This window comes from Podarcis filfolensis, assembly GCF_964270895.1.
Source record: "Podarcis filfolensis genome assembly, chromosome: 1".
NCBI classification, from domain to species: domain Eukaryota; kingdom Metazoa; phylum Chordata; class Lepidosauria; order Squamata; family Lacertidae; genus Podarcis; species Podarcis filfolensis.
Genome location: NC_139604.1, coordinates 20,528,323 through 20,554,177, shown reverse-complemented (window position 1 = coordinate 20,554,177; position 25,855 = coordinate 20,528,323). Strand labels below are relative to the sequence as shown.

The window sequence follows — 25,855 nt, the reverse complement described above, 5'->3', positions numbered from 1 at the left end:
TATCAGGGGAATTATATGACCATTTAAAGGATATGATTCCTGTACAGCTATTATGCCCATGATCAGCAATTCCTTAAGATCTGATGAACCTCATTTCCTTCTTCTTTGCATTTTAAGCAAAGGCCGGGGGGCGGGGGTGTTATAGGAGCGAAGCCTGGCAAAAATGTCATTCCTTCATAATAGAAAGTGTCTGACAGCAGATACCAGCATTTACTAAGACAACAGACTTCTACATAAAATAAAGATCCATTTAAACCTGAGGAAAAAACATAAATCCCTGCCTGGAGAAGACTCCAATAAAAAATTCAATATGGGGTTAGCAACAGAGGGAGGAGAGGAAGATGCAGGAGGAGGTAACAGGGGAATAATATGTTTTCAGTTGAGCTGCACATATTTAGGCTTTGTTTCAGGAGATATAGCTGGCCAACGAACACAAAGTGAATTTTTGGCATCTTATATAAATATCTGAACAGGAGGTGGGATGATTGGTTCCTTCAACTGGGATAGCAGGCTTGTTGGTTTTGAATGTCTTATGTAGATATTTTTTTTCAATTTCGTTGTTCTGTATGGGACAATGACAATAAAGATTATTGTATCGTATCGTATCGTATCGTACCGTACCGTATCGTAACTGTTCCAAAATGCAGCATCCAGATTTCTGGATGGGTTTCCATTTAAGAACTCATATAACCCCCTTTTAAAACAGCTGCACTGGTTCAGTAGTTCGTTTTCAGGCCCAATTCAGCCAATTCAGTGTGGAGTAATGATTAGAGTGTTGAACTAAGACTTGGGATCCCGGGGTTTAAATCCACACTCGGCCTTGAATCTCACTGGGTGACCTTGAGCCAGCCAGTGTCCTTTATATAATAATAATAATAATTTTTTATTATTTATTATTTATACCCCGCCCATCTGGCTGGGTTTCCCCAGCCACTATGGGTGGCTTTCAACAAAATATTAAAATACAATAGTCTGTTAAACATTAAAAGCTTCCCTAAACAGGGCTGCCTTCAGATGTCTTCTAAAAGTCTGGTAGTTATTTTTCTCTTTGACGTCTGGTGGGAGGGCGTTTCACAGGGCGGGTGCCACTACCGAGAAGGCCCTCTGCCTGGTTTCCTGTAACTCGGCTTCTCGCAGTGAGGGAACCGCCAGAAGGCCCTCGGCACTGGACCTCAGTGTCCGGGGCAGAACGATGGAGCTCCTTGGAAGATGAAGTTGCTATATAAACGTAATATAAACAAACAAAGCCCTAAAGAACTGAAGTCTAAATACCAAATACCACAGACCCTCTTAGGCATTAAGATCAAGAAAGGGTAGTTCCAATGCCCTCTGGGGCGGTTGGCAGCCCAGGGGAGGACATTCACTGAGGTAGCCCCTAAGTTGTGGAATTCCCTCCCCATAGTTTGATGAGGTGCTCCAAATTCTGTGAGAGAATCTTTGCTCTCTTCAGAGACCAGTAGTTCCCATGATGCCCTGTGGGAGGGTAAGGAATGACTACAAAGTCTGGCCCTCTTCAGGCATTCTGTTAACTATGCATAGTAAACACACAATGGAGGGGAGCAAGAATGAGCACACTAGAACCACCCCCTCATTGTTGTTCTCGTTGCCCTCCACAAGTTGGGGTGGGGCTCTGTGAAGCGGGGAGCCTCTTGTTCTCTTAAGGGGATCTTATGTTTTACAGGGTCAGCAAACATTTTCTTTTTTTCTTTTCTTTTTTCTAAATCATTTTTATTGAATGGTTTTATTTTACAAAAAACATTACAACCATACTATCACAAAACGTAATTGAGAAATAAAAATTACATGCATCAATATTTTGTTTGTTATTTGTTATTCACCGTCTTATTTCCTCCCAAACATTCCATACAAAACACACACCCGCACAAACACAAAAAAAGAAAGGGGGAAAAAGAAAATAATAATATGGGTCAGCAAACTTTTTCAGCAGGCGGGCGGTTCACTGTCCTTCAGACCTTGTGGGGGGCTGGACTATATTTTTTTGGGGGGGGGATGAACAAACTCCTGTGCCCCACAAATAACCTAGAGATGCATTTTAAATAAAAGCACACATTCTACTCATGTAAAAACACCAGGAGGGCCCACAAATAACCCAGAGATGCATTTTAAATAAAAGGACATATTCTGCTCATGTAAAGACATGCTGATTCCCGGACCATCCATGGGCCGGATTTAGAAGGCGATGGGCCGGATCCAGCCCCCAGGCCTTAGTTTGCCTACCCATGTTTCAGAACAAGAACAGGATCTCCCTGCTTCAGAAATCTGCCCCCCCCCAACTCATGGAAGAATGATGAGGACATCAGTGCTAGCACTAATTCCCACTGCCCGCTCTATTTACTATAGACAGTTATTGAATACCAGAACGGGTTTAGTGATGCAGATAAGCCCATGACATCATTAAAAAAGCACATGACTAAGCCCTTCAAAATGGCTAGGAAGGCTTACCATTTCTAACCCACCAGAAATGAGAAAGTTGCGAGAGATGTTTTTTTTGTCTAAACCAAAGATACGATGTGTGAACATTTCAAAATTAGATCAGTGCTTCTGTACCCTTATAAATTTATTTATTTATTCCCCTTTGGATCACTTAACAGTTACATCAATTGCCCATCAATTTAACTTCGATATCATACTGTTTTGCCCAGCATATTTTATTATTTGTTTCAAGTTTGAATAATAACAACAACAACAACAATAATAATGGTGCAACAGGTTATGTTTCCTACCCAACATGTTACTTATATTGTTTATATTTAAAGTAGCTTATCATGCTTAAATATGTAAGAGGAACACTGAAAGCAGCTAATACATAAGTATCTTCCAACTGATAGCAATATGAGAGAGAATCACATGTCACGCTAAGCGAAACCATGGCTCAGTTTGAATGTGTGGGCTTCTGGAGCGGAGTTCACAGCCTGTTTGCTCCCCCATGATCCTTTTCACTACTGTGCTGAGCTCAGGGGTGTACCTAGGTATTGGGTAAGTTGGCCCCCGCCAGGGCGCAGAACCAGAGGGGCACAAAAATCACGTAGGAAGACAGCCAGATGGACCAACAGAGGAAGAGGAAGATGAGGAGGAGAGCCAGAGGGGAGCAGACGCAACCCCAATGGCTGTGTCACTGGTGGAGCACACAAGGTGACGAAAAGCAAACTTTTTGTGTTTTTGATCCATGATCTCTCTCGGCACCAATTCAGCTCCTTGCCAAGGAGCCTAGTTATGCCTCTGGCTGAGCTAAGATTTGCCTGAGCATGATGTGCAAACCAGGTCATATGCACTATGGCTACACACAACAATATCTAGAACCAGCGACCACTTGGCAACAGTACAGAACCTACAAACAGAAACAAGATTTCATAGTTACAAGTGCTACAGGGTTTTTTCCTGCCAACTCAAACGGAAGAGGGGTGCGAGGTAGCTAACAACTCAAAAACGTTGCTCTATGTTTGACAAATCCTGCAGATTCTCATTAGGAGACCTGAGAGGCAGTGATCTGATTCCTTGCCTTAGGTGAAATGCCAGTCTCTGTTACATTTCAGGGACGCTGACAAAAAAAAAAAAGTAAGACTCTACTGCAACAGTCGGCCACCTGCTTCTGGAAAGCTAATTAAGGCAGTGACTCAGCAGCTATAGGATATTTGTGCCTTGTTGAAAAGCAGCTGTTGGCCAAGGTGGAAAAATGGGGGGAGAGATGATAAATAATTTCAGTAGCTAGATGCTTTTCTTGTCCCACTGCCCTGCGACATTTCATCAAACATTGCAAAATTAAGTTCAGTGGGGAGATAAATAATAATAAGCACTGCATTCAGCAAGGAAAAACCAGATGCACCAATATAGGGTGGGTGGCACCCAAGCAGAGAGCAGTACATGTGGGGGGGGGGACTAAGGGTTTTAGTAGACCACTCACTAAAAATGAGTCGCCAGCATGATATCGTCAGTGTAAGACAGTCGGTGTAGTATAACTCTTCAAATGTTGGACTAGGCTCTCTGGGTTAAATAGGCAAGTCATTCTCTCTCTCCCTCTGCACAGGTTTGTTATGAGCAATGCTTGGGGGGGGGCGCATACCCCTAAACATTTTGTGAATCTTAGTTTGGCCTCATTGAGGGGCACTATTTCAATAGGAGTAGAAAAATGAGAGTACCCCTAAACACTTTTTTTTAGAAAAAAGCACTGGTTTTGAGGATAAAATGAGGCCACCTTGAGCTCTTTAGAAGACACTGAGGTATAAATGGAGTAATAGTAGTAATGCTGAAACAGCAAACACAGTTCTAGACAGCAACAATGGACATTTATAGTGACCAAATCATGAGAAATAATAGTGCCACCTTATTCTGCTTTAGTTGAATCTCACCCAGAGCGCTGTGTCCAATTGCTTTTTAATATGCACGCATCATCTATATAAGATAATATTTTAGAGCAAAGCACATCAATGGAGACAAGTCAATCACCTCACTTTCAGAGGAGAGATTTTTATTTGGTACATATAGCTTTGGCACCAAATATCTGCACAACACCCTATTTTAATAACCAAGCTGTGACGTTTACTCCCAAATCAAGGGCAAGTCTGCTTTCATAGATTTTTACCAACACCATAGACAGTCATTCCTCCTTTAATGCAGTAATGTATTAGCTGCAATTCTGAAATCTGTGATGGAGTAGAAGTGAAAGTAAAGGTTAAGGAAACGTTGACTTCCTTGTCCATTTTTACTTTTCCATTAATTCTCCCCATCCACCCCAGTTCTCCACACACAGATACGAAGACATTCTGAACAAAATGTATATTTACATGAACAAGGTTTAGATCAATGTACACATGGAATCAGAGGCATGATTTTCTTGTGAAACCACAAAAAAAGTAAAAACAAATCCAGCTACATAGATTTGCAATATATTTTGGCAGTTTTAGTTGATAAACGTGCCCCAATCAAAGGGACTCCAGTATTGCAAACACTTCTGCTGTGCAACTAAGATATGAAAGCATAAACTAATCCATCATTTCCCTATGTTCTGTTTCCACTATACTTTATAACTTTTCCTGAATATTTTGGGTACAATACTATTATGTGTTTGCATTTTTAAAGATTACTTGTTTCTTCCACTTTCCAAGTGTTAGACCAATATTTGGGATGATGAGCAATATTAAGAATGCCTTGTTGATTTCACAGGGGAAAGGGGGGAGGGGAGGAAAAGAAGTGGAATGACAGGAGATATCATGGACTTATCGTGAAAGTTTTGCCATTCGTTTAAAATGATGTGTGGGTTGTAGCTTTTGGTTGTGACTGTGATTGCACAGCAAATGACTGGATCATTAATCTCTCGTTTTGAAAGCAAGGCTTCTAAAATGTTTCCCGAATGAAACTGTATAAAGCCAGTAAAATATAATAGCAAGTTTCCCCACCACTTGAACTATACTACTCATGTTAAATATTGGGCCTGTGAGTTCACCGGAACCATCAATACATATAAATACACAAATTACATTTTAATGTTGCTGCCATTTTTAATCACACACAGACTGACTCTCAAAGTGAAGGCGATTCAACTTTGACAATATCTGTAACAACTTTAACTTGGCATGTTGACATACTGAGTAACAAACATCACGGAGCAGTTGGTTTCAGTGGTTTCTTAAGTAAACGATACGCACAAGCGTCACAATTTACAAAACAGTACAATTTGCAGTAGCGGCAGCAGCAGAAGAAGCCAAAAGCACAACACAGTCAAATTTAAGGGGCAACAGCACAGAAAAACAAAGGCCCATCCACCGGCAAAAGCTCCTTCAGGCTATAGTGGCAGCAAAAGTTCAATGCCTCCTTGCACCAAGAGTCCCATGAGGAAATTTGCCTTGTTCTAATTTTGGAATCTGGAAAAAAACAAACACCAGGAAGGATTTTTATATATATATTTTTTAAAAAATAATAATGATATGTATATATCTGAAAAAGAAAAATCTCTTCAAAGAAAAATATTTTCCCTCAGTGTGAAACAAGAGAATCGCTAGTGACATATCAAAAGTACTGAAGCAAAGGTGTGGCTTTTAACATCAAAATGAAGATTAAGGCTAGTTACCCTGACCCTGTGATGTTCAGGCCATGTCATCACACCGTGACACACCGTGACACTTGCGTGCCCACATCATTTGCTGTCACTGGTGGAAAAAAGCACATAGGAAGGCCTAAACATGACAGGAAAAGGAACTTTCAAAAGCCTCCCCACCCCTCATTTTCTAAAATGGCAAACAGTGTTGGTTCAGCCCTAAAATCAATTCTGCGCTATGCCTGCAAATCTAGGAAAGCCTCATAAATAAATGCCGTGACTATTTCAAACTGACTGCTGGGATTCTCTCCCCTCAGGGCAATTCACATGACCAAACTGATATTGTTGAGAATGTGGGTTAAGTGGATCGATGTAGAATTTGGCACAGGATGAAGCAGGCAAAATGGTAGCATCATGTGGACTAGGCACATGATGAAGCAATCACAAGACCAAATCCCCCACAAACCTACTCTATATCTCCAAGCTCGCCAACACAGTAATTTTAATTGGTCCTTATTCACGGAGAGAACCGCAACTATCAGCTAAGCAGAGTTGAAGGATGCGAATAAAAAATTAAAATGTTATTCCGTCTGGCTGGGTCTTTGGGGAGATAGCCTAGGCAGGAAGCTGTCACGACAAATGAGCATGTACTGGCATACGTCTTAGTAAATCAAACCACAAACCCACAAAAAGAGTTAGCTGGAAGGCTGGTGGAAAACGCTGTTCAAAGCTGCACAATTTTAGATAACCTTGGCTTTTGAAACAGCCAAAGCACTGTTTTGCTGCTGAACAAGGCTGCAATGCTAGCATGTCAACTCAGAAGTAAGTCCCACTGAATTCAGGTAAGCAGGGCTAGGATTTGCAAGGGATCAGGACTTCACCAATATCTTATGCTAAGAAATAGCTCTAAGCAAACAACGAAGAGTCACTCTGAACTGGAGGCTCTCTATTTCATATTTCAGTAACATAAGCTGGAGTAATGCCAGGTGCTTTTGGCAAATCCTGCCCCACAAAATAAATCTCTTCTCTGCTTGCCTATCAAGGATACTCAAGTGAAAAATCACTGTACTGCTAGAACAACGCTTCTTGACGCTTAACAGCAACAAGGAAACCAGTTACTAACGGGGCCCAAAACTGGGAACTTAAGAAGTAGCGTGGCCTGCTTGCAGATGGGTGAATTTGTTGACTTGGGTTTCTTTCACTTTTTCTGCTTTCCAATTTTAAATTCAGTTCTCCAGATTCCTGCATTCTTTGTGCATACAGTGGTACCTCGGGTTAAGTACTTAATTCGTTCCAGAGGTCCGTACTTAACCTGAAACTGTTCTTAACCTGAAGCACCACTTTAGCTAATGGGGCCCCCTGCTGCCGCCGCGCCGCTAGAACACGATTTCTGTTCTTACCCTGAAGCAAAGTTCTTAACCTGAAGCACTATTTCTAGGTTAGTGGAGTGTGTAACCTGAAGCATATGTAACCTGAAGCATATGTAACCCCAAGGTACCACTGTATTATTTGGTTGCAGAACTGGACCACAAAATTAGAAGAGCAAATGTCGAAAAACAATGCCGGTTGCGTAGTGGTTTGCAAAATGTCAATTAGATCGTTTCTCATTTAAACTTCATGAGACCCGTTCTAATTCGTTGTTTCTCTATCACATTTTAAAACATTTCTCTGCATACATGAAGGGTGGAAAAATGAACCTTGAGATTCTCAGGAGTCCAGTGGCAACCCAATAAGGTTTTTAAAACTGTGTGCAGTATGTAGGGCTTAGTGGCCCCCCTTCAGTTCATTATTTGCTGAAACATGACCACCACTAAAAAGCCTCTGCTACGTTTCAGAAATGTGCCCTTTTGTTTCTACATGAAAATTTTTTATCTGTCTTTCTGTACAGTGCAGAAATTCAGCAGTACTAGAGTGGTGTTGCTCTGTACAGGCATGCATGCCGGGTGTAGAATTAAAGCAAGCAGCAGCTATCAAGGCACCCCACTGCTGCAGTCAGGTGCAAAGCCAGCAGAGATGCTGGTGGCAATTCCAGATTATGTTTTGCCACGTTTGAAAGGTTCCAAAAACCTGAATCTATACAGGCATCCCCAAAAGCATCTCACTCAGACAAGCAAAAAAAATCAGAGCATCCCCAGCTCTTCTAGTCCCAGTACGGCATTAATACTGACATCGCTTAATGGCAACTGCACAGAGATAAGGAGGAAAGGTTAGGATGTGTCTGGCTGTAGATGTGTAATCTCAGCCCTCCTGAGGGAATGGTCCAAAACCTTTGACCTCCCCAGATGCAAGAGTAGTGCTGTTATCTTAGCTCTTCTGCAAAGGTCCCCCTTGCATTACATTTGCCTGTACAGACACCTGATATTCATGGATATCTGTTGCCCTATACTGGGCACAGCTGTGAAAATGCACAACCATAAAAGAAGCTATCAAACATCATATGCAAGTACAATGATATCATGGAATGGGCCAAAAGCCCCACAACTAGTATTAGGCACCAAATATTCCTTCCCTATCCCCACAAACCCAGGAAACTCAGCACACCAGCAGTTTCGTTCACGTACGGGGTTGCCAATAGCCCAGAAACGAAGCCCTGGTCTGCTGTTTCTCATCTTCCTTTAACAGAGATTTGATATGCAGGAACCCAAAGGGAAGGTTTTCAGGGATGGAACAAAACGTGGAGATTTGTTCATTGCTGCAGTTGAGGTTCTAGTTCAGAAGCTGGTAAGCCCATTAGAAATCCTATCACAGTGGCGGCTGCTTCTTCCAGGAGAGCCTAGAAATGTATTATCAGCAAAGCAAATCTTTGTTGTACATATTGTTTGCAGTTCTTTTGACATATGGTCATGAACACGTATGAACACTAGTTTTTTTTAAAAAAAGAAAAGCAATCATGACCATAGTAGCTATGGAGACACAATCCCAAACCCTTGAATCTTGATCTCAAATGACCCATAACACATATAGACTGAACGTATCAATTTATACAGGCATTATGGTAAAATCCACTACCGACCTGTTTTTGTCTCATGCCCATCTGATAACAGTGGCAACGACCTCTGCCTGGGGCTTTAGAAAGGATTAATGACTAACTGGCGTTAATAGCCTTTGGATGCATTTCAGCCATCAACTCTTCCAGCTCATCATTAATCCTAGGAGATGTGCTAGACACCATTCTGTCATTATTATTAAAACTTCATTTAAAAAAAAAAGGAGGAAAAGAAATCCTCTGCACAGATGGGTGCAGCATAATTGGGAAAAGAATAATTGTCATTGTATATTGGGGGCAAGCGTTCGCTGGGAACACGAAGTCTCATTATCGAGAAAGGGAAAGAAGGCTTTGAATGCTGAACCAAAAAAAGTGTGTGTAAGGACACTAGTAAACCTTGGCTTAAATAGCCCTGGCTCAGATGCCTGCCTTGCTAGCTCATCTTTTAACTTGGTGGAAGAGCTGGTCACCTCTCACGTGCAATAATATGCCATTATAAAGCAAGCCCTGGTTGTACTTGCGAAGGTTCACAAGACGAGATCCTTCCTTCTCAAGAAAAGAGGGGATATCCTATGGGTGGGGAACTTCTATTGAGTTCAAGATGGGTTTCGACTGCAGAAAATGGATTCCGGTGTTATGGAAGTGATTTCCACTGCTTGGTTTAAACTGTGATGAAACATAGTTAATCATTACCCATTGATTTTATTGCATTTTACTGTTGTTAGCTTTTATTGTAGACTGCTGGTAAAAAACCCCTTTGGGTGAGTCATAAGTCAGTGGTAGTGGATCAAATGGGAAGAAGGTAACTTTGGAGGAGAGGGCAACATGCCTGCTCTTCGACCATGCAAAAGGATCAGCCAGCTGAATACTGAATATAGCATTGACACAGATCCTCTGACTTCAGTGTCATTTGTTAAAATGCAGATTGTGTATTTTCACACAGAGGCAAGCAGAACAAAATATGAATCTCCAGGGTATGGTCTGAAAGTCCATTAGCCCAGCATCTTGCTGAAGCTAGGCGGGTCTGGATCTGGTCAATAACCTGGCATTGGTGTGAGCTTAGGATGTCATTTCACTCATCAGACGATGTAGCCTCCAGTCTACAAAAGGTTTCGCCTTTTCAGGGCACGAGACTCCACAGATTTTCCATGTCATGAGGAAACATCTGCCACCCCCAGCTGCACTATGTTCATAAAGCCATTTTTGTGGAATTAAACTAAGCAGGCCAGACATTTTCTTTTGCCATACTGTCCCTGCCACCCCCAAGGCACAATGCGCTCAGCAACATACATGACAGTGACAGACGTGTCCTTCTGAATGCTCCATCACACATCAAAGCTGGGTGAGGGGTGCCCACCACTTCTCTCACCCTGGGGCCTCCATCCCAGGTCCTTTTCTCCCAACTAATCTCACTTCAGCATGGAATCCTGGGGGCTAGAGGAGAATATCGGGGCTCTAAACTACAGGGCTGGAGAGGGGCATTACCCCTCCCCATGGATGCCTTCCTTTTAACATGAGACTATCCTCCCAGTCATGCTTTCCTCATGGCAAGAGCAGACCTGCATTTCAGGAAGCAGGGCTGCAGCTGCCATGTTCAATTTGGGCCTGACAAACCAGGGCAATTGGTCTTACACATGCAAGTTGCCGTAGTCCCTGCCAAAAGTACTGTATTTTTCGCTCTATAAGACGCACCAGACCATAAGACGACCTAGTTTCTGGAAGAGGAAAACAAGAAAAAAAATGTTCTGAATCCCAGAAGCCAGGACAGCAAGCGGGATCGTTGCGCAGCGATCCCGCTTGCTGTCCTGGCTTATGGGGTAGCCACACACAGGCTCTCCCGGCCGGGGAGGCTGCGCATGGCTAAACAAGAAGCCAGGACAGCCAGCGGGGTCGCTGCAATCCCGCTGGCTGTCATGGCTTATGGGATAGCTGCGCGCAGCCTCTCCCGGGCAAGGGGAGCCTTCATCCCCTGCCTGGGAGAGGCTGCGCATGGCTAAGGCTCCCCCAAGAGACGCGCTCCCTTTAAAGAGCGTGCGGAGTGTGTGTGCGGCTCCGGGGGCTTTTCCCCGAGGAGGGAGAAGGGCAGCCCTTCTCCCTCCTCGGGGAAAAGCCCCCAAGAGCTGCACACACACTCCACACGGCTCTTTAAAGGGAGCGCTGAGCAGAGCCTCCCGCCTGCATTCGCTCCATAAGACGCACACACATTTCCCCTTACTTTTTAGAAGGGGAAAAGTGTGTCTTATAGAGCGAAAAATACGGTAATCACACAACTGTTTAGAAAGTAAAGTTCTTCTCTGTCTCTAGATCAGAAAAAGGAGGTGGTCAAATTCATCCCAAACAGGAGTAAGGTGCCTGAAGACTACCAATGGCCTCCATTCTGAATTACATTGACAAATGTCCGTTTCCAGTTTTCCTGTTATATTTCACACAGGGTTGAGAAATGTATAACACACAAAAGGATTCTTCTGTCAACAGTCTTTATAGGATATGCTATACAGGCAGGATAACCTTAACACATATAAATATTTTCAGTAGCAGCTAGCCTTGAACTCAGAACCTTTTGGGCTGTAGCTAGGAATGCAACCCTGCTATTAAGACAGAATATTCTCCAAAAGACTTCCCCTCCCCGCAAAGATACCGCCGTACCTTGGAAGTCAAACGGAATCCGTTCTGGAAGTCCGTTCGACTTCCAAAACGTTTGGAAACCAAAGCGCAGCTTCTGATTGGCTGCGGGAAGCTCCTGCAGCCAATCGGAAGCCGCGGAAGCCCCATCGGATGTTCGGCTTCCCAAAATAGTTCACAAGCCAGAACACTCACTTCCAGGTTTGCGGTGTTCAGGAGCCAAAACGTCCAAGTACCAAGTTGTTTGGGATCCAAGATATGACTGTACTTGAAAGTCACCCAGGCTGGCTATGGGATCTTGTCTCAGCAAGAGACAATATTCTGCTACTGTTAATCCAATGTCAAGCCTCCTCTCTCCATTATCTCTGTCCTTGCTTAGTGCCTGTTTTTGTTCCTTGGCTTCTCCTGCTCACACTATCAGGCTTGCACATCTTTTCCAGACACCCAGCTTCCAATTCCCTGGAAAGGATCTCTTGACCCTAACTTGAACTCCTGGCACCATCTGGCTTAACACTCTGAACTGCTGACCCACGTAGTTGATTTAACAGTCTTCAGTCAGTGCCTCTTGAACTTCACTTGCGCAGGGTCACGATGCATAATACTGACAAATTTATGGCAACGCTGACAGAAGCAAACAGGAACACATCTGCGGTAGGTCTTATTATGGACCTCAGTGATGACATTCCATTAAAAAAAGGAGGAGGGACAGAAAACGAAAGCAGTACCCTCATTTTGTCAACCCAGTTCTGAAGAAAGACTTGAAAATGAACAAGTTTATTTGGGGTTGTAAACGAAACGACAGCGGTCCCCGCCGTGTGGAACGCATTCGTAATTTTATGAATAACAAGCAAAATCGATGACTTTGTAACAGAATTTGCGTGACCAGTGAATCCAAATCATACGAGTGCTGCATCAAACCTCCCAAATTGAAGTAGACATTAATTGGGCTCAAGGAAGAGCCTGATGTCTCACATGACAGTGAAGTAAAACACTCATTACATTTCGTAGCCGTACATATGCCAGATTAGAACTTCTTGGGGAAAGTGGAGATTGAGTGCTTGTGGAAGTGTGTGTGTGTGCGTGCACGTGTGTGTGCATATTACTATCATTTTTTTCATATCCCACCTTTTCCTCAAGGAGCTCAAGGTGATCACATGTTTCTCCCTCCTAACACACATTCTTTATCCTCACAACATCCCTGCGCAGTAGGCTAGTCTGTGTGACAGTGACTGGCCTAAGGTAGGGTTGCAATAAGTCTGGAATTTCCCAGACATAGCCTGAATACTGCAGTTGGAAGCAATGCCTGGGCGGAAATTGGCAAAAATGTCCGGGAAAATCCAGATGTGTGGCAACCCATGTCGGCAGGGTCGTTTTTGCCGATTTTCCTTTTTAAAAAAGCTCAAAAACTTTGGGCAAAACTAAGAAAAGCTCAGCAACTTTGGCCAAAAATAGCTCAACAATCTCACTTTTTGAAATATGGCAACCCTACCTAAGATCACCCTTAGGTGACCTACTTCGTGACTGAGTAGAGATTTGATCCTGGCTCCCCCAGATGTTAGGCACTCATGGCAACGCAACACAGGCTGTGGGTACAGAGAATATTCTCTTAATTCCTTTCCTTCCACTATTGTAGAAGATACTGGACCGAGATGACCTAATCAATCAGTGTCTCTAAGCACGCGGTCTCCTAGGAAACTCTTAAGGTATGAGTGAGTATATTAATAAATATATGTAACGTGTGTTTTTTTTCAAGTTAGAGCTGTTACCTAAGACACAAGCTGATGGTTCTCCCAGGAAAAGGAGAGCAGCTCATCTTAAACTGGAAGACGCAATGCTTAGATGGAGAAACCAAAATCAGGAGTTACTGAAGGCCAGATGGAACCTTATTGGCTCCAGGAAACTCCCTGTCCACTTTCAGGGTGGACTGCAGAGCAGTCAAAATCAAATCAGCAGTTTCTTCTGCTTGTAAACAAAAACTCAGTAGTACAAGGAATAAGGAGGCTGGGACCCCAACGACCACAACACACGCTTCCTGTTTAGCACTACATTTGTTAAACCAAACTGCCACGGGAGCTCCAAACTCTAGACACAGCCTGGGACAACCACTGAGGGGACAACCATTCATTCTTATAACAGCCCTGCAAATATAGAGATCGTCTTTCATACTTTCCAGACTAGAAAACTGGAACCTGGGAAACTGCTAACACAGTCAGCCAGTGCATTCTTAAATGAGGTGAAATTAGAACCCACTTTCTCTATCCAAACACTTCATCCAATAAACTAACTGCTTTTCTTTCTTTCTTTTTCTTTCTTTCTTTCTTTCTGAGGGCGCATACTGTGACTAACAGTATCATAACGACTTTTCCTAATGCCATAAAGGACACGTGCTCTTTAGATTTCAGCATTTAAAGTTCAAAAATTGCATTTTTGAACTAAAATCACTACCTCTGAATCCCTACAGCAAAACTCCATTTGTTTCCTTTTGCACTTGGCACATCTATTATTAAATCACGATCTTCTGAAAACTAGCGCCAGGCTTAGTTTTTTAAACATCTATTGAGAGCAGTGTTTTAGCTTAACGCAGGATAATATATTTGAGGAGTTTCAAATGCATTTATTTGCTACATACTGTGCGGTGATTAAATATGATAATCTAATCTGGTTGCTTTGGAGCATAGGAACCAGCATGAAATCAAATCTGTTCAAAAACTTCTTAAATGCAGATTTCATGTTGGCAATCAATAGTTCCTGTGACATTTCCCTCCCTGCTCTCTGTTGCAGATGTAAAAGTGATGTTAAATACAACTGCTCAGTTTTTTGGGGGGAAATTATGGAAAATACCTATACTACATTTTCAGAACCTAATTTTTTTTTTTTTTTACAGAAAGCATCCTTTCATTAGCAAGCATTGCCAAGAATAAAACACTTATAACATTGGTGCAGTAACATATCTATATATACACAAACCGAGAGGCATTACTCTTGCTTCTCAAGTATTTCCCCCACTAATTTGCAGCATTAAAAAATTGAGAGTTAATGGGGGGTGGGGGAAAATATCCAAACTCTTCTGGCTAAGCACAAACAAATGCTAAAATGGAAAACTCTGATTCGTTAGTCAACCAATGCCAATTATATATCAAGAAGGCATGAGCTCAAATATAGCAAAAGTGAAAAGAACAAGATTCAATTAGAAAATAATGCTGAGCCTGCCGCTGCCGCTGCCCCCACCTATATGAAATTTCAAAAACTTACACTGTAGTGTTCTTATCAGTCCAACCCAGCAAGCAGCCTTAAAAGTGAATTTTAGATTTTGCATCCACGCTCCATTCTTAATGATGTGACTGTTCAGGCACATGGTCGAGTAGCACTCAGCTTCTCCCTTAGTGATGTACGAGAGGCGAGCTCTGCTGATTTATCTAGTCTTTCTGCTGCAGATTAGCACTAATGTTTCTGCCTCTGCATCCTACCTTTCTTTTAAGCGAGTGGCTCTGCATTACCATTGGCAATCCAAATTAGACAGCCAATGCAGCATAGATTTCTCTCTCTCTCTCTCTCTCTCCCCCCACCCAGCCCATCCCCTATGAAACAACTGGTAGGCATACAAGAAATCACACTGTTTGGATGTATTGATTCTCACTTCCAATTTCCCTGCTGGGAAAGAAGTAAGTCACCATAGGTGCCCTTCCCTTCCTGCAAAAGAAGGCTGCTGTGGTTCGAAGGTCTGTTTGCGATTTATTCTTGTGAAATATATTTAGCTTAGACAGATGGTCTCGGGCAAATAATTTGCATGCAGAAACTCAGGAATTTTGATATGTGTAACTCATTGATAATAGCCATACACATTCAGATTTACTATTTGCTCAGTGTAATAGTGTTTTGGGGAAACCGGATACAAAGTGGGTCAGGCTTTAATGCATTTAACATCCATTAGCGGCCATGAGCTTGTGCTCATAAATAGGTTTTATTTAATTACACTGCACAGGATGCATAGGTTACACACTCACTCTCTCGCTCAAATCCACTTCCTCTTGCCCTGCTCGCTTTGGAACATCTGACATTTTAAAGTGTACTGCAAGTTGCTCTTCTTAAGAACTGTCCTCACGCCTGATGTTTTACACTGCGCCTCCGAAGATGCCAACAAGTTTACTACAGCAATTAGCAAAGGACAAAGTGAATGAACCGCTGCTACATTCTTCCAGGCTTTCGAGTAATCAAGGAGTGTCCTAGCAATAAGGGACCATATTTTATTCATGATGTTTTCAGGCCAAGACACCACAAGATTTTATTTTTTTTAAGTTTAAAATTTTCATAAGCACTCTCAAACACTCAAGAAATAGAAAATGCCCCACAGCTTTTATTCATTTAAAAATCTGAACAGCCTGACAACTTTGCTCCCTGTCTAAATCAATCCATACCACGCTTCTGCCTAGTTTAATTGCTCTCCACCCCTCCTGCTATAAATCTGAAGCTGAAGGAAACAGACCTGCTCTGTGAATAACAGTAAATGTCCAGTTGACATGAGGTGATCTTCAAGGCATCAGTGTTGTTGTATGAATTCTTGTCCATACATAGAGCTACTGCAGTGCTGTGGTCAGAGTGTAGGACTAGGTAAAATGTAAAGGTAAAGGACCCCTGGATGCTTAAGTCCAGTCAAAGGCGACTATGGGGTTGTGGCACTCATCTCGCTTTCAGGCTGAGGGAGCTGGCGTTTGTCCACAGAAAGCTTTCTGGGTCATGTAGCCACCATGACTAAACCGCTTCTGGCATAATGGAACACCATGAAGGAAACCAGAGCGCACAGAAATGCCGTTTACCTTCCCGCCGCAGCGGTACCTATTTATCTACTTGCACTGGTGTGCTTTCAAACTGCTAGGTTGGCAGGAGCTGGGACAGAGCAACGGGAGCTCATCCCGCCGTGGGGATTAGAACCACCGACCTTCTGATCAGCAAGCCCAAGAGGCTCAGGGGTTTAGACCACAGCGCCACCCATGTCCCTGACCTGGGAGTAAACCCTGTTGAACACAGTGGGACTCAATCCTGAGAAACGCAGCACAGCATTGTAACAAAACAAAGTGAGAAAGAGCTAAAGCTCCCAAGAACTGATTCTCCCTTCTCGACTTTCTTGCTTAACTTCCAGGGTGCTCTTGTCAGAGAGGGTCCACCGATGGATGTGGTTTAGACCACAGTGCATCCCAGTGTAGGACTAAGGCTAGGGAAACTTCATTCAAGTCCCTTATTGTGTGATTTCAGGCCAGGCTCTCTCAGCCAAAGCTACCTTGCAGGGCGATTGTTGCAATGATAAAACAACATATTCTGCCTCGAGCTCCTTGGAAAAATGTGTGTTAAATAAATAAATATACATTTAAGAGTTGAGAAGATCAGCGCTGCCTCGATTATTGAATGTAACAATCTTGCAAAAACAAAAAAATGCAGAGAATTACCAAAATGGTAGCTTTTCAAAATGCACCATGAAGTGATGTTGTTGTTGTTGTTAATCTTTCAACTTCCTCAAATAGTAATAATAAAAAGATTTAGCACCTTTTATCCCAACCCCAGAAGAATCTTATGAATGTACAGAAGGATGTCCTCACTCCCGTCTTGAATTACCGCCTCTCGATTCGGCAGATTTCCAGCTACTGACAACAACTAGCAATGCTGTACAATTCTAGGGGCAGGAGATTTGGAGGAATACTGAGATTGCCGGGGAGATGTTAGCTTTGGCAGAGCAAGTTATCCAAACAGAAATTAGTTCTGGCCACGAGAGGGGAGTGGGAGGAGAGAAATAATTTCTGCTCTTGCAGCAAACGTGTCATGGGATCCGTAGTGGCTGGAAGCAAAGAAGATCTTCCCTGTTTTACAATCCCTTTGAAGATACCATTCAATAGCCGGAGTGGCAGAGCACATGCCTGCCCGCTGTTTCATGTGAGACCCACTTTCCCAACTTGCTTGTCAGTTGTTGGTTTTTTTTTCCCAGCCCAGGCTTTCTTTAAAAAAGCCAAAGGAAGCTCAGCTTTTATGGGTCTGTTCTGTACCTAATTCGTTTACCAGGCATCCGGACGCACAAGATTTCCACATTGCATATGTGAACTCCCTTATCTAGACTGAAATGCACGGTAGAAGATGGCAGGGGAGGCCGATGGGGCTTGTTGTTGTTGTTTAGTCGTTTAGTCGTGTCTGACTCTTCGTGACCCCATGGACCAGAGCACGCCAGGCACTCCTGTCTTCCACTGCCTCCCGCAGTTTGGTCAAACTCACGCTGGTAGCTTCTGTCTTTTTTTTTCCTGGCACGGCACAGGAAGCTATTTGCAATTTGTTTCCTATTTATTTGTTACGTTTTTATCCAGGCCTTACTCCAGCAGGTGGTTCTTCTGTGGCCTTCCAGATGTTTATGTAGGCTGGGGCTGGTGGAAGTTGTGGTCAAACAACATCTGGAGGGATACAGCTGAGCCACTGTTCCCTTACTCCAAGAAGCTTGGGATACTAGATGTGACATTTCATGTCCCTAGCAGTCTCCATGGGATATCCGACAAAGTGGGTTTGCCCAAGCCAGCCAAGAAACTTTGAGGCTCAGCGGGAATTCGAACCTCTCTCTCCCAACACAACTGCCGCAGAGCACCACAGCAGCTTTCACATCCATTTTTACAATAAAACTGAAGTGCCAAGCATTATAAGCTGCCACATCATTTATTTAAAAGCAAAGCACCACTAGAAATATTAAGAGAAATTGCAATCACCTTAACTTTCACGTCGACAGCAACAACCGGAATACTTCTGTCCCTTGAGTCATTTGATTTGCTATTTGCTAAATTCATAATTAATTATTAAAACAAGTCACGGGTGGCTTTGATATTCCGGGGAAGTGCAGCACTGCCAGCATGGCATCCGGTTTGAAATGCAAACTGACTTCCATAAGCATTCAAAGAGGGCTAGGATAGGAGGGTATCCTATCTCCACTTGCTACAGAAGGAGCCTGCTCCCATTTGCTCAAGAGTTTTGTGTACATGCTGTGCAGATGTTTGGCACATCCGACATGGAAACGGGACACGGACACTTACCAAATGAGAAATTACTCAGGGCAATAGGTGGCCAAGTCAAACATGCTACCACATCTACTGTAACTACTGCATTTTTCCATGTATAAGACTAGGTTTTCCCCCTAAAAAATAATGTCCAAAATTTGGGGGGTGTCTTATACACGGATAGATCTCTCCCCATTTTCTTAAATCGAAGTCTCCCAAAATAGGGGGTGTCTTATCCATGGGGGTGTCTTATAGACTGGAAAATGTATACAGTGGTACCTCTGGTTGTGAACGGGATCCATTCCGGAGGCCCGTTCGCAACATGAAAAAAATGCAACCCGCAGCAGCACGTCTGCGCAAGTGCGGGTTGCGATTCACCGCTTCTGCACATACATGTGACATCACTTTGCGTTTCTGCGCATGTGCGAGCACCCGGAAGTAACCCTTTCCAGTACTTCCGGGTCACCGTGGGACGTAACCTGACAGAACGTTAACATGAAGCGGACATAACATGAGGTATGACTGTATATATTTTTTAACAAAGAATGACTTCTCTACCAACAGTATTGCACCCCACCAACAGAAGCAAGCAACAGAAGCAAAACAATGGTAAATGGCCAAAACAAAGAAACAGTTAACAGAAAATAAAGAATAGAGTGAATAAAGAATAATAAATAAAGAGTCTAAAACCTTGGAAAACTGGCATGCTATAGGGATTAAAAGGCCTGGGAAGACCAGGACTCAAATTCTTACTAAGCAAACAAGTTGCCTGGGTGTACCTCATTCAGGATCTGACCTGGACCACATGGAATTCTAAGCCAAACCATGGGGCAAACATGCTGGTTCCTGGAGAGAAAATTGTGACTGCTTTTCCCCCTCCTCCAGTCCTACTACTGCTGTGCTGCTATAAGCTAAGCCATGGCTTGGCCTAGCATTACATCCAAACTCAGACTCATTGGCTGGAGTGACATAAACAATGAGTCTGGGTTTGGATGTAATGCTAAACCAAGCCATGGCTTAGCTTCTAGCAGCGTGGCAACAGCAGGACTGGAGAAGGAACAAAGCAGCCACATTCTGTAGCCAAGATTTGTTCTATGGCTTACTGCTCACGGATTGCCTGGAGCACAACCATGGTTTATTTTGCCCCCAGACAATCCATAAGCTTGGTTTATCGGGTGGGGTTTAAAGAGTTTCCTTTGAATTCAGCGCACTGAAATAATGCTAAGGAAATTATGCTTCCTCTTTGCAGTTGGAGTAATTATATCATTTGCTCATTTATTTTATTTTTTAACTTGAATTTTAGATAAAGATATTTCCAGGCACAACAGCAGCAAAAAAAATAAAATTAAAAGCATATGGTACAGCATATGGAAAGGAGAAAGCAAGGTAACTTTGGCTTGCAAGCTGTTGTATGCAAGAGTTATGCACTGCTTATATTTATTTAATCTTATTCCATCCCACCCACAGCTAAGAAAATGTACAGACTTGTGCACTTGCGAAGCAGGAAGGACTGGAGCATCATGCTTTGTAAGTTAGAAGGATGATTAAAAAAAGAAAAACGATCAGAAAGGATTGTGAGAGTCCTGGCCATTCCTGGACACTTCTCAGCTTTGTTATCACGGCTCATAAATAGGTGGAAATGGAGACCCACACCCAAGAGTTCCTGATCAGCTGCATAAATGACAAACTTGGGAAGCAGACAGAATTATCTTGTGGGTCGCCAACTGGCTGTGACAGGTGAGGAGAACCCCTGTGGTAGTTTTTATCTCCTCCCATCCCAAATTCATATTTTCAGATAACATACCTGCTATGCTAAGAACTGGACAAGTTTTAGTCTGTCTCAAAGCTTTACCAGCTGCTTTCCTGTTTGGGCCGCTGGTGGTATTTCTCTCAAGGTGTATACACCACCGTGACATCTGATACAATGAAGGGCAGTATAAAAATGCATGAGATAAAAGTCAATTATTCCCGATACCTTTCCCCCCTCCCCCCCAGTGATAACAGCACTTAATGTAACATGTGAAGTCTGCCACAGAGGTAGGGCCATCATTAAGGAAGAATAGAGATACGATTCCCCTTAATCAATGGCTTGACATGACAACATTGTCAACATATGAACAGACAGCTTATAGGCTTTCTTTGGATAAATACAACGATATTTGGAATGAGTTTACACAGACTATATTAGGTTAATGACATTTATATGTGCATTAGGATAATAAGAATATACACACCTGTATATTAATATATGGTAATGTAACAGTATTTATTTCTTTTCAATCTCACCTTTCTCACTCTCTTTTTATAAATGGAATTGTTCTAATAAAATATTAATAAAAATAAAAAAGCAATAAACCAATGGCCTAGTGCCCATTGTCCTTGGGCTGCGTTCTCAATTTTCATACATACGCATTTCATCCAAGAGCGTTAGCTCTTGAATTGGTGCAATGCATTTCATGATGAACCCTCTTTTCTTAAAATGTTCTTGTTTGTTTGCATTCCATTAACAGTAATGGTGTAAGCATCATTTTATTTTCTCATCCTTCTCTGGAGGCAGCATGAGTCAAGGCTGAAGCGTGGAAAGCAGTGCAGACCTCCCCATCACGATGCACTGTTGCATTTTGTTTTTTAATCATAACTATGTAAACAACAAGGGTTTTTTGAAAGCGAATCATGGTCAGCCAATAGGATCAACTGGATCAAGAGTGCTGTTTGGAGCTGGAGAACACATCATGGTTGCTAACGGAGATACTGTAAACATGAATGATACTACGAAAAACAGAAGGTCAAGGCAGCAGGGTCTGGACTAGGGATTTTTAACAGAATTCTGACCACTAAACTACAACTCCCACAATTCTCTGGGGAAGTCCTGGCAGTTATAGTGATATAGGTAACGGTAAAGGACCCCTGGACAGTTAAGTCCAATCAAAGCTGACTATGGGGTTGCGGCGCTCATCTCGCTTTCACACTGAGGAAGCCGGTGTTTGTCCACAGACAGCTTTCTGGGTCATGTGGCTAGCAGGACTAAACTGCTTCTGGCGCAATGGAACACCGTGACGGAAACCAGAGCACACCGAAACCCTGTCTACCTTCCTGCCGGAGCGGTACCTATTTATCTACTTGCACTGGCGTGCTTTCGAACTGTTAGGTGGGCAGGAGCTGGGACAGAGCAATGGGAGCTCACCACATCATGGGGATTCGAACCGCCGACCTTCCGATCAGCAAGCCCAAGAGGCTCAGTGGTTTAGACCACAGTGCCACCTGCATATACTTGCTTCCATACTTGCTTCCATTGCACTATAGATTTGACAATGGTCTCAGCAATTCCTATACGCCTCCATTTTGCTGACACAAGTATCGATCTTTTTTCAATTATGATGGGGCGCTGAGGTGGGGGGAGCCTAACGTTTCCTTGTGATATTTTTCAAATATCACAATCAATGATATCAACATCAAAATGCTGTTTGGCCTGTAAGTGGTGAGGAGAGAGAAAAATCCAGGCAGCGCATGGGCAAGTGGTGTTGGAAACACTGTGGGGGTTTTATTTTGGCAAAGGAAAGGGAAGAAGCTTCCTACGCTTTTAAAATAAGTTTGGTGTGAGGGACAGCAGATTTGAGGGGCAGTTGGAACTGCACCCAGATAGGACTGCCCTGAGGCGAGAGAAAGAATATGGAAGAATAAGGTGGTGACGAAGGACCACCAAGAGCCTGAACAACAACTGAGAATTTTGAGGCTCTAAACTGAGAATTTCAAACTGATAACCTGTCAACATAGCTTCAGTTCATGGAGATTTCCCTCAAACAGAAACTCTGGAGATTGTTGTGGGCTTCAAACAGATGGAGAAATTGACCCATCTGAAAGAGGTGCAGAGAAAAGAGTTTTATAATGAGCTAGAGACTTAAATAGTACCGAGAGAAGCCGAGAGGAGAACTATCTCTGGGGACAAATTAAGTGTAAAATTCTCGGCCAGCCAAGCTCCCAAAAGAAATTTATTTCTCTATGACTAATTTAATTTCCCCTCTGTTCTGCCTGTAGTTTCAAACTAAGGAGCTAAGCTATGTAGGTGATATGGGGCGGGGGGGGGGGAGTTCTCTACATGTACAAGTACTGTATAGACTAGTCCTTTGACAAGTTTTTGTGGGCGGCGGCGGCAGTAAGATGGAGCCTAAATGATGCAGTTTTGTTTTTCAGTCTGTTTCCTTATATCATCATCCACTCTGCAAAGATTTCCAGATAAATATTTTGTCAAAATTACAGCACCTGAAGCTCAAAAATCAGAACTAGAACAGAAGATCATGCTCTTTTTCCAATCATGCTATTTTCCAAGTGTATATTTTTTAATGCATCGAAATAGAAAGCAGAACGCTCCAGTCCCACGAACGCTGCTTCCCTCATCCTACACCTCTTAAACTGTCCTCCCGCTGCTGCCTATCACAGCTATAATGTGCCTGGCTTAGTTCAGACATCATACCAAACCATGGTTAAGCAAACCGTAGTCTCTGATCTGCCAGCAAACTAGAATTAGAAAACCACGCACACAAAGAGATTTGCAATTCAAGCTTCATGATATCTATAGCCCTGTCCGGGGAGTCCCATCCCTCCCTCCCCCCACAACTAGGATTGCAGGAGGAGAGAGTGGGTACATGCTTATCCTCCCCCCTCCTGTCACTCAGCTTCAGCATCCCTCGTGTGGGATGGAGGAACTTCTACATGAGAGATTCTGCTCACAGGTGCTCCCCACACAAATTAGAACCTTGTGTATGGAGGGTGATAAAAGTTGAGCACTGGAAATATGCTTAAGGGGGCCTACAAACGTGTTATCTACATGTTGACTGGGACATGTGCACAATTCTCCCTCCATGAAAGGGTTATGTGCACATTATCTATGAGGCCTGGTGAATATGCACAATAGCTGGTTGTTATGTACATTAATTGGTCAGTTTACATTCCCCTTAACATATATACCTTGGTTTTTGAACAGCTTAGTTCTCGAATGTTTTGGCTCCCAAATGCCGCAAACCCGGAAGTGACTGTTCCGGTTTAGAAACTATTTTTGGAAGCCAAACATCCGGCGGGGCTTCCGATTGGCTGCAGGAGCTTCCTGCAGCCAATCCGAAGCCGTGCTTTGGTTTCCGAACATTTTGGAAGGTGAACAGAATCCGTTCCGGAAGTCCGTTCGACTTCTGAGGTACCACTGTATATTTATATATAGTATACTTCCTAAACCAAGCATGAAATATTATAATAACCACCATTATCAGTATATTTTTAAAAATGTTTTCCATTACAAAATGAAATAGTTACTTGAAACAAGACAAAACTATGCCGCTACAAGTACAGTACGTGCAGATTAATCCTTTGTGGTAGCAATATTTGTTTTTGTTTTTTTTTAAGAAGCCAAGGGGAGTGAGATGGGAATAGTAGCGGAGAGATTAGAAATTTCAGTCCCTGAAATAACCTCGGTCGCATATGACCTTGAGAATTAGCGTGACTGGGTGAACTGCAAATTCCAGAAATATAAGTGTAGGTTTTCACCAGTACTTATCGTGCTATTCTCAGAAGAGCAGTCAATGTTTCTAACAGTCACATGTTAAAAACAACAACACAAAGTTTCGATCAAATCTAACAAATATTATAAAAATAAAAATGAATTTTTATGTTTTCAGCCGTGCTTTGCAAAATGTGTTTAAGAACAAAGTATTTTAAAATGAGAATCCACCATACTATCTGTCTGTCTGTCTGTCTGTCTGTCTGTCTGTCTGTCTGTCTATCTATCTATCTATCTATCTATCTATCTATCTATCTATCTATGCACTGCTCCACTGGATTAAGAAATTAAGGCAGGCTTGATCTTTGCATGCAGCAGAGCCAGTGTGGTGTAGTGGTTAAGAGCGGTAGTCTCGCAATCTGGGGAACCGGGTTCGCGTCTCCGCTCCTCCACATGCAGCTGCTGGGTGACCTTGGGCTAGTCACACTTCTTTGAAGTCTCTCAGCCCCACTCACCTCACAGAGTGTTTGTTGTGGGGGACGAAGGGAAAGGAGAATGTTAGCCGCTTTGAGACTCCTTAAAGGGAGTGAAAGGTGGGATATCAAATCCAAATCCAATGTTGTAGAATCCTAAAGTAGTAGAATAGGACAGACTATTTCACTGCAAGCGGGGGTTCATATGGTAAAAACCCACCACTAAGCCAAATTCCATCCAAGTAGAAAGCTAGCCCAGCAAGAAGTAGGCTGAGCAATATCCTTTCTCCTCAATAAGCTAAGGGTTTTTTAAAAACACACTCACACACATTTCTCCACCAGAGTCCGAAGCGGTACAATCCACTCTCACAATCTGCTGTTTGTGCAGACTATGCAGGATCGATTTAGCTATCAAAGGACTGGAGAGTCATGTGTTTAAACAGTTTATACTTCTTTTTTTTAAAATTCAAGCTGCTAAAAATCCTTTCTTCAATCTTGTCCCACACAAATTTCCCCGGCGCGTATACTGTTAGACTTAAAATAACCAGGTTTAGCTTGTATATACCCCCGAGAGTTCTGAATTAGAATTTCTTTCCTGGAGTTCTCTCCCTAAGCTTTACGTTTTAATTAAAAACTCAGCATGGGGCGCGCCTCACAGAGCTCCGCATGATTAGTCAAAACCTAAATATCCCTATCAAATTAAACCAAACAGCTAAAAGAGAAGCCTACGGGATTGACTAGTTTACTCGCGGAGTTCCCTTGCCTTCTCCCTGACCCTCTTGCGGAGTTTTGGCGCTAAAGACTGGGCTACTGAGTGTGGTGTATTTTTGTTCTTATTGCTTACATTTAAGATTGCAGCTCAGTAGGAAAAGGTCCCAGATTTAATCCCGGCCATCTCTGGGTAGGGAGAGAATTCTCAAAACCCTGGAGAAACTGCTGCCGGTCAATGGAGACAGTCAATGAATTGAACCAATGGCCTGACTCACTATGAGGCAACTTCCTATTTCTCTTCCTTTTGTCTTGTGGGAGCTGTCCAATCTCATTGTGATGGCCTGGGATTTGGACTCGGATGCTGAACCTGAGGCATCCCAGCCTGCACAGGATTCCCCGCCTCCAGAACCAGCTGAGCTGGGGCTGGGGCCTGAGCCTGAAGGGTCCTCACCTGTGCTGGATCCTCAGGTGCAGGCATCAGCTGAGTCTGCTCTGGCCCCTGAG

At 43.0% G+C, this 25,855-nt stretch overlaps 1 protein-coding gene and 1 long non-coding RNA gene across 9 annotated transcripts in view; both read right to left on the bottom strand.

Moving 5' to 3' along the window:
* RAPGEF4 (Rap guanine nucleotide exchange factor 4) overlaps positions 1-25,855 on the bottom strand; it is a 166,394-nt gene that overhangs the window by 104,503 nt on the left and 36,036 nt on the right. For 2 of the 6 annotated variants that reach the window (XM_083627711.1, XM_083627712.1), the window contains exon 1: positions 14,913-15,209. The exons of the other annotated variants lie outside the window; for them this stretch is intronic. The gene's annotated coding sequence lies outside the window, so the exon portion shown is untranslated. Of the gene's footprint in view, positions 1-14,912; positions 15,210-25,855 lie in introns of those variants that run through there. 6 annotated transcript variants of the gene reach the window in all.
* LOC310743829 lies at positions 4,466-16,137 on the bottom strand. 3 transcript variants are annotated; one of them, XR_014539257.1, is made up of 2 exons: positions 15,665-16,137; positions 4,466-5,879 (listed from the first exon to the last, which is right to left on the bottom strand). It is a non-coding gene; the product is annotated as an uncharacterized lncRNA (long non-coding RNA). The 3 variants fall into 3 exon arrangements; XR_014539258.1 differs by lacking the exon at positions 15,665-16,137 and adding an exon at positions 6,348-6,463; XR_014539259.1 differs by lacking the exon at positions 15,665-16,137 and adding an exon at positions 6,086-6,298.